Raw genomic sequence first — 10,248 nt, forward strand, 5'->3', positions numbered from 1 at the left:
AACGTTTTATTGAATGCTTCAAAAGAAATCAATAGTGAGATGTTGTTTTAGAGTATGACACTATATTTTTGTTACTTACAATTATCTATTTTGAAATTAATTGTCAGATGTTGTTTTGGAGTATGACACTACCTTTTTATTATTTTCAATTATCAATTTTCTATTTTATTGTTTGAAAAAGAATTTAGAAAAAATTATATAGGAAAAATTGAATTAAAGAAGGGTAAAAGATAGGCACAAAGCACATTTTTAATCCAAAATAAAAAAAAAATCTGGAAAAATTGAATTAAATAAAAAAATGAATAGTTGCTAGTGGGGCTCAAACCCCCAACCAAAGAATCAGAGCTGCCCGCGCTTATCACTGCGCCACACACGTTAGTTTGATGTGGGTTCACACACAATATTTAAATATATATACATGTTTTTTTAGTACGTAATAGGGTATACGTAAAAGTCAGTGGGTTTGTTCGAACCCCCATTTAACACCGTAGCTCCGCCCCTGTATATACCCTTACTGTTATACAAACGGCTCACATATACCCCTACCATTACAAAATGAGCTCACACATACCCTTCATTTAACGGAAGTGAAAAAATTTATTTTAGATTTATATTTTTGACTTTTAATTTTTTTAAAAATCATTTAGGGGCATCTATGATTCTTCTAGTAAAGTTCAAGGTATATTTCAAATTTTTTTCATACATATATTATTTTTTGACTTCTTTGATTTTCATTATTTGAGTTTCTTATTCTTATTTTATTTTGTTCTTTCATTCCTTAGTGTAAAGAGAAAAAAATTAAAACTATTTTTTTGTGGCTATATTATAATTTAAAACATTTTTTTGTCTATATTGTAATTTAATTTTGGTATTTGAAGAAAAAAAATTTTTGTCATCTATAATAAGTTTTACAAGAATATTAGTGAAACATAAATAAATTTGACCATTTAAATAATAAATTTAAATTAGTCATTGAAACAAAAAAAAAGTAAAAAAAAAATATGTTTGAGGAGGATTAAATATATCCATATGGGATTATGTGAGCCATTTGTATATAAGCACGCTATATATTACTTTACTATTATTTAGAAATGGCACTTTTAAATGACTAACATGGGCAACTATGTAATTTTACCTTTAATTTTAGGAGACTTCTAAAGGATAAACAAGCACTTGGACCAAAAGTTGTTCAAATTGTACTGTGAATAACATCTGAAAATCATAAGTTATGTAATTATGGAGTTCAAAAAAAGACTTGGATCAAAGGTTGTTCAAATTGTTCTGTGAGTAACATCTGAAAATCATAAGTTATGTAATTATGGAGTTCAAAAAAAAAACTGGGACCAAAGGTTGTTCAAATTGTACAGTCAAATGTAATAACTTTTTCTCTTTTTTGGCACAATTCCATTCACTATCAAAACCCATCAAATTTTCAGAAGACACGTCACTAAATAATTAGACCAAAGTCGGTTCAATACTATGAAATGTAATTTTTTTTTCTCTTTTTTGGCACAATTTCATTGGCTATCAAAACCCCCCATCAAGTTTGAAGAAGACACATGTACTTATACTATGACGTGTCTTCTTTGTATTATATATATTTATTACTCGTAGAGCATAAATTTATCATGCTTCCATTCAAAAAAAACTTTTGCTCCCTATCTCTGGTATTTTTTCCCCTTTTCCTGTTTTTCCTCTTCCCATTTTCAATTTTTCTTGCAGATTTTGGTTGTCACCAAAGGAGAAAATCAAAATGGGACAAAATTAGAGTTGTTATTTTCACTTTACATTCCAATTTTATTACTCAGCAGACAGATTTGGGGGTATTTATTATATTTTTTAATGTTTCAGTATGTTGGGGATAATTATATTCTTGCATGTTCCTAATTTGATTCGAAGTATTCATATTATGTTTTCATTACATTTTCTGATTTTTGAGTATGTGGAGGGTAATTATGTCCTTGCATGTTCCTAATTTAATCGCCCATATTCATGCAACCACAAAAAAGAAAGAACTTTGACTCAATAGTGATGTTATCTTGCAGATACTATTATTTGGTTAAATATATTTCGTACAGACATGGTACTAAGATTGAACATCGATCGAATAACATTAGACACACGAGATTGGATTTGCAAAGTTTAAATTGTGGAAATCGAATGCCCGTGAGAAAGTCATGACAAGAAATATAGATTCCAAAATTTGATTTTGGAAAATGAAGAGGTGAGCTCATTATATTTTATCTCATGAATATTCTTCTTTTTCTTTTTACCTCTGCTGAACATTTTTTCTCGGTTTTCCTGTTTATAAGTGCATAGAGTTAGACTTTATTTGCATTGTTGAGTAGTATAATCTCAGCTTTCTATAACTCTTACTTTCAAAATTGCTACATTAAGGCAGTTATGTATGCCGACGAAATTGAATAGTATGCAAATAAGCTTACATTCATGGATACCTATCTCATTTCTACCGCAAGAATTAAAATCTCGCCAACTTCATACGGCAAGTCAATACATAAATTTTACTGGGTTCTTGACAAAGAAATAGTAATTGAACATGTCAAACCATCTAACGAACTTGAGAAACCACTTTCACCACCAACCAAGCTAAATATCACAACCTTTGACCGCATTTCTCATATGATCGTTGATTATACTGTTGAAATTGGTATATTAATCCTAATTGCTATTATCATGCTAAAATATGCATGTTTACTAATACACACACTTATAACATTTCATTATGTATTATATAAGCATATATACTGGCAATCGTTCTTCGTTATGGTCCTAAAAAATATGCAGGTCGGAGTCATCATAAGTGTCGAGAAATTACCATTTGTGACAATCAGTAACTATAGCATTTCACCTATATCTTCTCATTTTATGAAAAGATTTTGAATAAGTAAACATTTTTTTGTTTGTTTGATCGGATCATCAATTATCGTGGTACTTAATCTTCTCTCCTCACGCTCTAATGAAAAATTAGTTTCTCCTCACTCTATTGGAGGATTTTGGAGAAATAGAAGGAAATGAAATTGAAGCTAAAATGAAAACAGATGCAACACTTTTGTAATCCTTGGAAGGAGTACGTATATGAATATCTACTTATCAAGGTACAGACGCGCTGAACTTTTTACCAACATAATTTTAGAAAATAACAAAACATTATACAAGATATGTGTTATACAGGGTTGTCACTGCAGACTAGGTTCAACTCCACAATACGTGTGGATCCTACTTACCCACAGATAGTAGAACTTATCAACTGGTACTCACATTTCATCATTATTCTCTAGCTTTAATTTGTATTTAAAGAACCTACTAAACATATTATTAGGTGTAACCATAGGGTAAAAGGAAACAAAACAATGTTGTTAAGTCGTGCGTCAGAAAAAACCTCAACAAGCTCATCTACCCCTTCTATGGTAGTGACTCATACCGGCAGACAAGTTATCTCTATTACATAAATTTCATCACCATCTTCTGTAAGTCATACTTCAAGTTGATCATTTGAGAGTATACTTATTAATTTTCTGGTTGTTTAGCTTTGGCTGAATAAAAAAACAAATTATATTTATTCATGAGTAATTTAACATGTATTATGTATGTGATATTTTTCGACATATGGGACTCTTCTATGTTAAGGCAGAAATGACGATATCAAATGAATTGCAAGTGTTTTGTGTGCTTGAATGCTCACGCTGCAAACACAAGAAGCGCACAAAGGATAGAAAGGATTTTGAATGCCCAAAATGCAATCGGAAAACAATATTAGTGCCTTGGTACTATACTTTTGACTTGTAAATTATAGTTTGTACAAAATATAACATATATTATACACAAATATTAAACTTGCCATGATTTCAGGTGTATCTTTCAAATTGATCTTATTGATGGAACTGCTACAGCCACAACGTCTATCTCTGCTAAATTGGGACAAAAATTACTCTCCATGACAACGGAAGACATATTTGGCATAACTTGCGCTAAGGTGATCTCTCATTTCCGATGGCTACTTATACACGTCTATTGTCGCAACACCATATATCTTGATCAGAAACAGTTTAGCATATATGCTTATTTCTAAAGAGTTTCTCGTGACTCTTTATATTTACAGAGGCAATCATTGTCTGTTAATCATGTCCATGAGATTTTGTCAAACAAACTATTTCAAATTCAGCTAAGGAAGTCATCTTGGGGCATCCCAAATAATTAACACACATACAACTTTGTCCATTCTTTCCTACGTGGAAAAGGAATACTCTTCCGCCCAGCACTACTGACAGGAATTCCAAAAAGATCAGCCCTTTGGGAATAAGTGAGGTCGAGGTGATGGCAACAACTACAGTAGTTGGTTCTTCAAGTGGGAGGCCAAAATTTGAACCACCCACACCAACAAAAAAAGTGTAAAAGGTCGGTCTACATCTGACTTTCACATTTATTTTTGGAATAAACTTTCTTGTAAGCTATTCAAACTACAAAAATTACATTATATAAACATCATCAATCCTATGAAAATCACCATAAAGCAACACAACTTCCAACCAAAAGACATACATAAATATAATCCAAATATTTGATACTATTGAAAGCATTTACAACCCAATTAGTTTACTTTGTCAATACATTTTTTTCCCTTCAAAGTTATGATTCATCTGGGATTTCAATTTTTTTTAATTGTGTTGGATTTTGATGATTCTGAGTTGGGTTAGTGATGTAATTAAATTCCTTTATAGGAATAAAAGTATGGAGAATCAAGAATCTAGATTAGATTATTTTAGTTCTAACAATCTGTGTGTGTTTGTAAAGTTATAAAGCATTCAAATGTCTTTTCTTTTTATGGAAATGAATTATGATTTATTACCATACCAACAATCCAATACACTTACACTCTGTTTGGACCATTGTTACGTATTGTAATGTATTGTATTGTATTGTATCATTACTATACCTACAATGTTTATTTTGATTGTTACTTAAAATGTATTGTATTGTATTGTTAAATTTCGTTGTTACGTAACAATGAAAACCCTCATTTTATGGAACAACCAATTTGGTGTGTTTTCATTGTTACTTAATTTCTTTTTCCAATTACATCTTTACATAATATTTTATAATATTATTTTACCTTTTACCTTATATTATTTAATTCTAGTCAAACCTCCTACCCTAGAATAATTAAAGATATTTTAGTAAATTTATAAATTACAATACAATACGATACAGTCAAACCAAACAATAAAAATATTATTAAACAACAACAAACAATACAGTCTAGCCAAACATTGTATTTATACCATACAATACAATACATTATGAAACAATGGATAACAATGATCCAAACAAAGTGTTATGGAGCATCTATACTCTCAAACACCTAACTTGATTCCAAGAATGATAGACCTCTATTATACTAATTACAGAGATGATCATCTGAACATTCCGATCATCAATGAAGAATCTATCACTTTTATCGATTTCATGACTTTCTTACTATTTGATACCAAATGAGCATATAAATTTACCTTAAAAGTTCTGCTCATTGTGGGTGATTAGCTTTTTTTCCCCCTCCTCCACCTATCGATGTATCAAGACTTATTTGATCGTTTTGTAAATGAATTCTCTGAAATATAACATCATATCAAGATTTATTTGATCGTGTCTCTATACCCTGATTAATTGAATTTGTTCTCATCAATGTTGATGAAGTTGGAAGAGTAAATGCTTGAGTAAATTTAAAGAAAATTTCAGTCTTTCTAAAGTTTACCTCCTTTATTTTTGGGGTCGCTGGCCTGTTAATTGACCATATTTTGCTCTTTCTAAAGTTACCATTTGCTCATTTCCAGTTTCTGTGCTAAAAAGGTGCCAGTTTGGAGGATAAAGTTTTGAACTTTTTCTTCCGTTTTGAGGAATTCTAAGATTTAAATTGTTTTGCTATGTATTGCTATATTTTTAGTTTCTGACAGACTTTAAACTGTCTAATTGCAGGAACTCCCTTACTTGATTTGTGACTTTTGCTTAATGAAGTTTTTGGATTCTTAGTCGGTACAAGTTCGCTCAATAGGGAGAATGAAATGAATCGGTTATTTAACTTTTTAGGATGCCTTCATTATTTAGCTTTCCGATAATGTTTTATCCCACATTTTGGTGTCATATGTCACTTTTCAAACAGTTTCACTTCCATCATCAACCACCTCAACTTTGTGAATTTACTAACATGACACAATTTTCTCAGGAACCCCCAACAACTCCCTATGCTATGATTTTTTGAATGCAGAAGATTAGCTACTAAGAAGCGAATTCCGACATCCTTTACATATGATAAACAATGACATAGTAATCTTATATATCAAAATTGAAACATCTGCTATATTTTTTTGGGTGTATTACATTAATTAGTATTTGCAGATCGTTCAAGTCGTATGGTGTTTGTTGTACATATTCTGAATATTTTTAATAGTATATGATATTAACCATCTTCTGCAGAAGTTGTCACCCTTGATTCATTAATATTAATATTTTTACAAGCATAATAACTCCATAGTTGCTTCAATATTAATTTGACTATTAGGCCCGTGCTTGCCACAGGCCTCCTCCATCTAGTGTATATATATATATATATATATATATATATATATATAGGGTAAATCACATAAATATGCTATATTAAAGAAATATTTACCATCTATGACAATATAATTTTTCTAACTAAATATAACAAATTTTTGGAATTAAGAAATTGTGCAGTCGCTTGCCTCTTTTTCTACCCTTTTTCATCTTCCTTCGCTTTTTTTTTATTCTTCTTCTTCTTTGTCTCTTTTTCTATCATTATTATCTTCCTCCTCTTTTTTCTTTCTTTTTTTTTAAAAAAAAAAAAAATTATTCTTCTTCTTTGAAATTTTCATATAAATAACTATCTTCAAATCAATTTTTGCCCATATTTCATTATTTTTACCCAAAAATACGACGAAAAAAGAAGTGGAAAGATGAAAATTTGTACAAAATCATATTTTCAAACAAAAATTTCAAATCTGTAAAATTATAGCAACAAGAGTTCAACAAGCTTCAAATTTGGAATTCATTATTTGAAATTTTACGAATTTGTGATTAGCTTGGATAGATTGTTCCTACAAATAATTGAAAAAGTCGTTTGAATATCTCAATTTTAAGAGAGTTTGGTTAAGTTTATAATTGATTTTAGGAGAAATATTAGATTGAAACTCGAAAAAGGTGAAGTTTATGGAATTGTAGGACAATTGTTTTAAAGTTGTATTAGATATGTTTCATAATTGTATTAAAATTATATTAAAATCATGAACAATACATTTATAATATATATTACAAACTTCACTCTTTTTTAGTGGTATCAACCAAAATAATTTAAGTAACACACTCGTAACACATTTATAATATAGGAACAATACATTTGTAATACATATTGCAAAAGCCACTTTTTTTCTTAGTGATACAAATCAAAATAATTTATAAGATATATATAATACATGTTTTATTCATGAATAGTACATTTATAATACATATTACACACTTCACTCCTTTCTTAGTGATACCAACAAGAATAATTTAGGTAACACACTAATAATACCTTTATAAGACACCCACATTACATTTTAATACATATTGCAACTGTCACTCATTTTCTTAGTGATAAATTAAAATAATTTATAAGACACATATAATATAAGTTTTATTCATAAGCAATCCATTAATAATACATATTGCAACCATCACTTATTTTCTTAGTGATACAAATCAAATAATTTATAAGACACATATAATATAAGTTTTAAAAGGAAGAGGTTAGTTCACAACTCTGAAAGCCGAAGACGAAGCGAGGAAGGCAGCTACAGAGCAGCAGATAAGGAAGAGATTTAGGCAACTTAATTGACCTACCGGACTCTAAAGAAAGGGTACCACTTATTTGGAAACTCGAAACTTGCCGGTTTCCAAGCGAAACTCAATGCTACTTTAACACAAGGGCCGGTGTCCATCATTGAAAGTGGCATCTCTACTCCTCCAGTTCTATTATTATTGACTTGACTTATTATTATAAAAACTACTCACTATTATTCATGAACAAGACATTTCTAATACATATTGCAAACTTTACTCTCTTCTTAATGATACCAACCAAATGATTTACGTAACACAGTTATAATACATGCACACTACATTTTTAATACATATTGCAAACATCACTCATGTTTTTAGTGATACAAACCAAAATAATTTATAAGATACATATAATACATGTTTTATTCGTGAATAATACAAGTTTAATTCAGTCTATAGATTATTATCTTGTTTTTCATTAGTAGTGTTTTTTTTTATTTATTCTTAATTTTCTCTTCTAATTCAACTTTAATATTGTGTAATACACTTTTAATGCAAATTTAATTCATTTTGTAGTTTATTATTTGTTGCTATTAGATTACTTGTTTAATTCATTATTGATATAAGTTTAATTCACTCTATAGGTCGTTGTCTAGTGTTTCATTAGTTACATTTTTTATCCATGCTTAATTCTCTCTTCTAATTTAACTTTAATATTTGTGTAATACACTTTTAATACAAATTGATTCATTTTACAGTTTATTGGTTGATTTGTTATGATTAAATTACTTGTTTAATTTATTATTGATACAAGTTTATTCAGTTTACAAATCTCAGAATGCTTTTTCGTTTGCTACATTTTGCATGCATGTTTAATTCACTTCTAATTCAACTTTAATATGTGTGTGACACATTTTTAATTCAAGTTTAATTCATTTGACAGTTTATTATGTTTCTTCATTTGTTACAATTAGATTACTTTCTGCTTTTTCGTTTGCGATTAGTTTCGATAGGTTGTTCCTACGAATAATTGAAAATATCGTCTGAAGTTTATATCTCAATTTCAAGAGGGTTTGGTTAAGTTTAGAACTGATTTTAGGAGAAATATTAGATTGAAACTCGAAAAGGATGAAGTTTACGGAACTATATCGCGTTTGTATTAAAGTTGTATTAGATATGTTTCATAATTGTATTAAAATCATGAATAATACATCCTACATTTATAATACATCTTGCAAACTTCACTCCCTTTTTAATGATATCAACTAAAGTAATTTAGGTAACACACTCATAATACATGCACAATACATTTTAATACATATTGCAAACATCACTCACGTTCTTAGTGATACAAACCAAAAATAATTTATAAGACACATATAATACATGTTTTATTCATGAATAATATAAGTTTAATTCAGTTTATAGATCATTGTCTTGTCTTTCATTAGTTACGTTTGTCATTCATTCTTGATTCTCTCTTCTAATTCAACTTTAATATTGTGTAATGCAATTTTAATGCAAATTTATTTTGCAGTTTTTTGGTTGATTTGTTACTATTTGATTCCTTGTTTAATTCATTATTGATACAAGTCTAATTCACTCTACAGACCGTTGTCTGGTCTTTCATTAGTTACGTTTTTTATGTATGCTTAATTCTCTTTTCTAATTCAACTTTAATACTAGTGTAATACATTTTTAATACAAGTTTAATTCATTTTGCATTTTATTGGTTGATTTGTTACAATTTGATTGCTTGTTTAATTCATTATTGATACAAGTTTTATTCAGTTTACAGATCATAGAATGCTATTTCGTTTGCTATATTTTGCATTCATGTTTAATTCTCATCTAATTCAACTTTAATATGTGTGTAATACATTTTTAATTCAAGTTTAATTTATTTTGCAGTTTATTATATCTCTTCATTTGTTACGATTAGATTACTTGTCCAACTAATTATTGATACAAATCTTATTTTGTCTACGAATTATTGACTACTATACGAAAGAAAGCAGAGAGGGAAAGAAAGGGAGAAAGAACAATAGAAAGAGAGGGAGAAAGAGCAGCATAAAGAAAGAAAGGAGAAAGAACAATGTACAGAAAGAAAGAAATGGAGAAAGAATAACGTACAGAAAGAAAGAAAGAAATGGAGAAAGAATAACGTACAGAAAGAAGGAAAGGAATAAAGAGCGAGAAAGACAAATTTGAAAAGGCTAGAGAAAATAAAAAAAAAAGAGGCAAGAAAGAAAAATAAATATAATAAAATACATAGTATTATTAGATATTGTTATAAATGGTAATAATTAAAGAGTATATTTAAAATAAGTAATTATTTTTTAAAAGGGATCCAACTCAAGTAATTATTTCATATATATATATATATATATATAT

General features: G+C 28.7%; 1 pseudogene; it reads left to right on the forward strand.

The window, feature by feature from the left end:
- Positions 1–2,080: 2,080 nt before the first annotated feature.
- Positions 2,081–4,413, forward strand: LOC125863230 (uncharacterized; annotated as a pseudogene).
- The last annotated feature ends 5,835 nt before the right edge of the window (positions 4,414–10,248 follow it).

The sequence above is a fragment of the Solanum stenotomum genome, chromosome 4, assembly GCF_019186545.1.
Source record: "Solanum stenotomum isolate F172 chromosome 4, ASM1918654v1, whole genome shotgun sequence".
In the NCBI taxonomy this organism is placed as follows: Eukaryota; Viridiplantae; Streptophyta; class Magnoliopsida; order Solanales; family Solanaceae; genus Solanum; species Solanum stenotomum.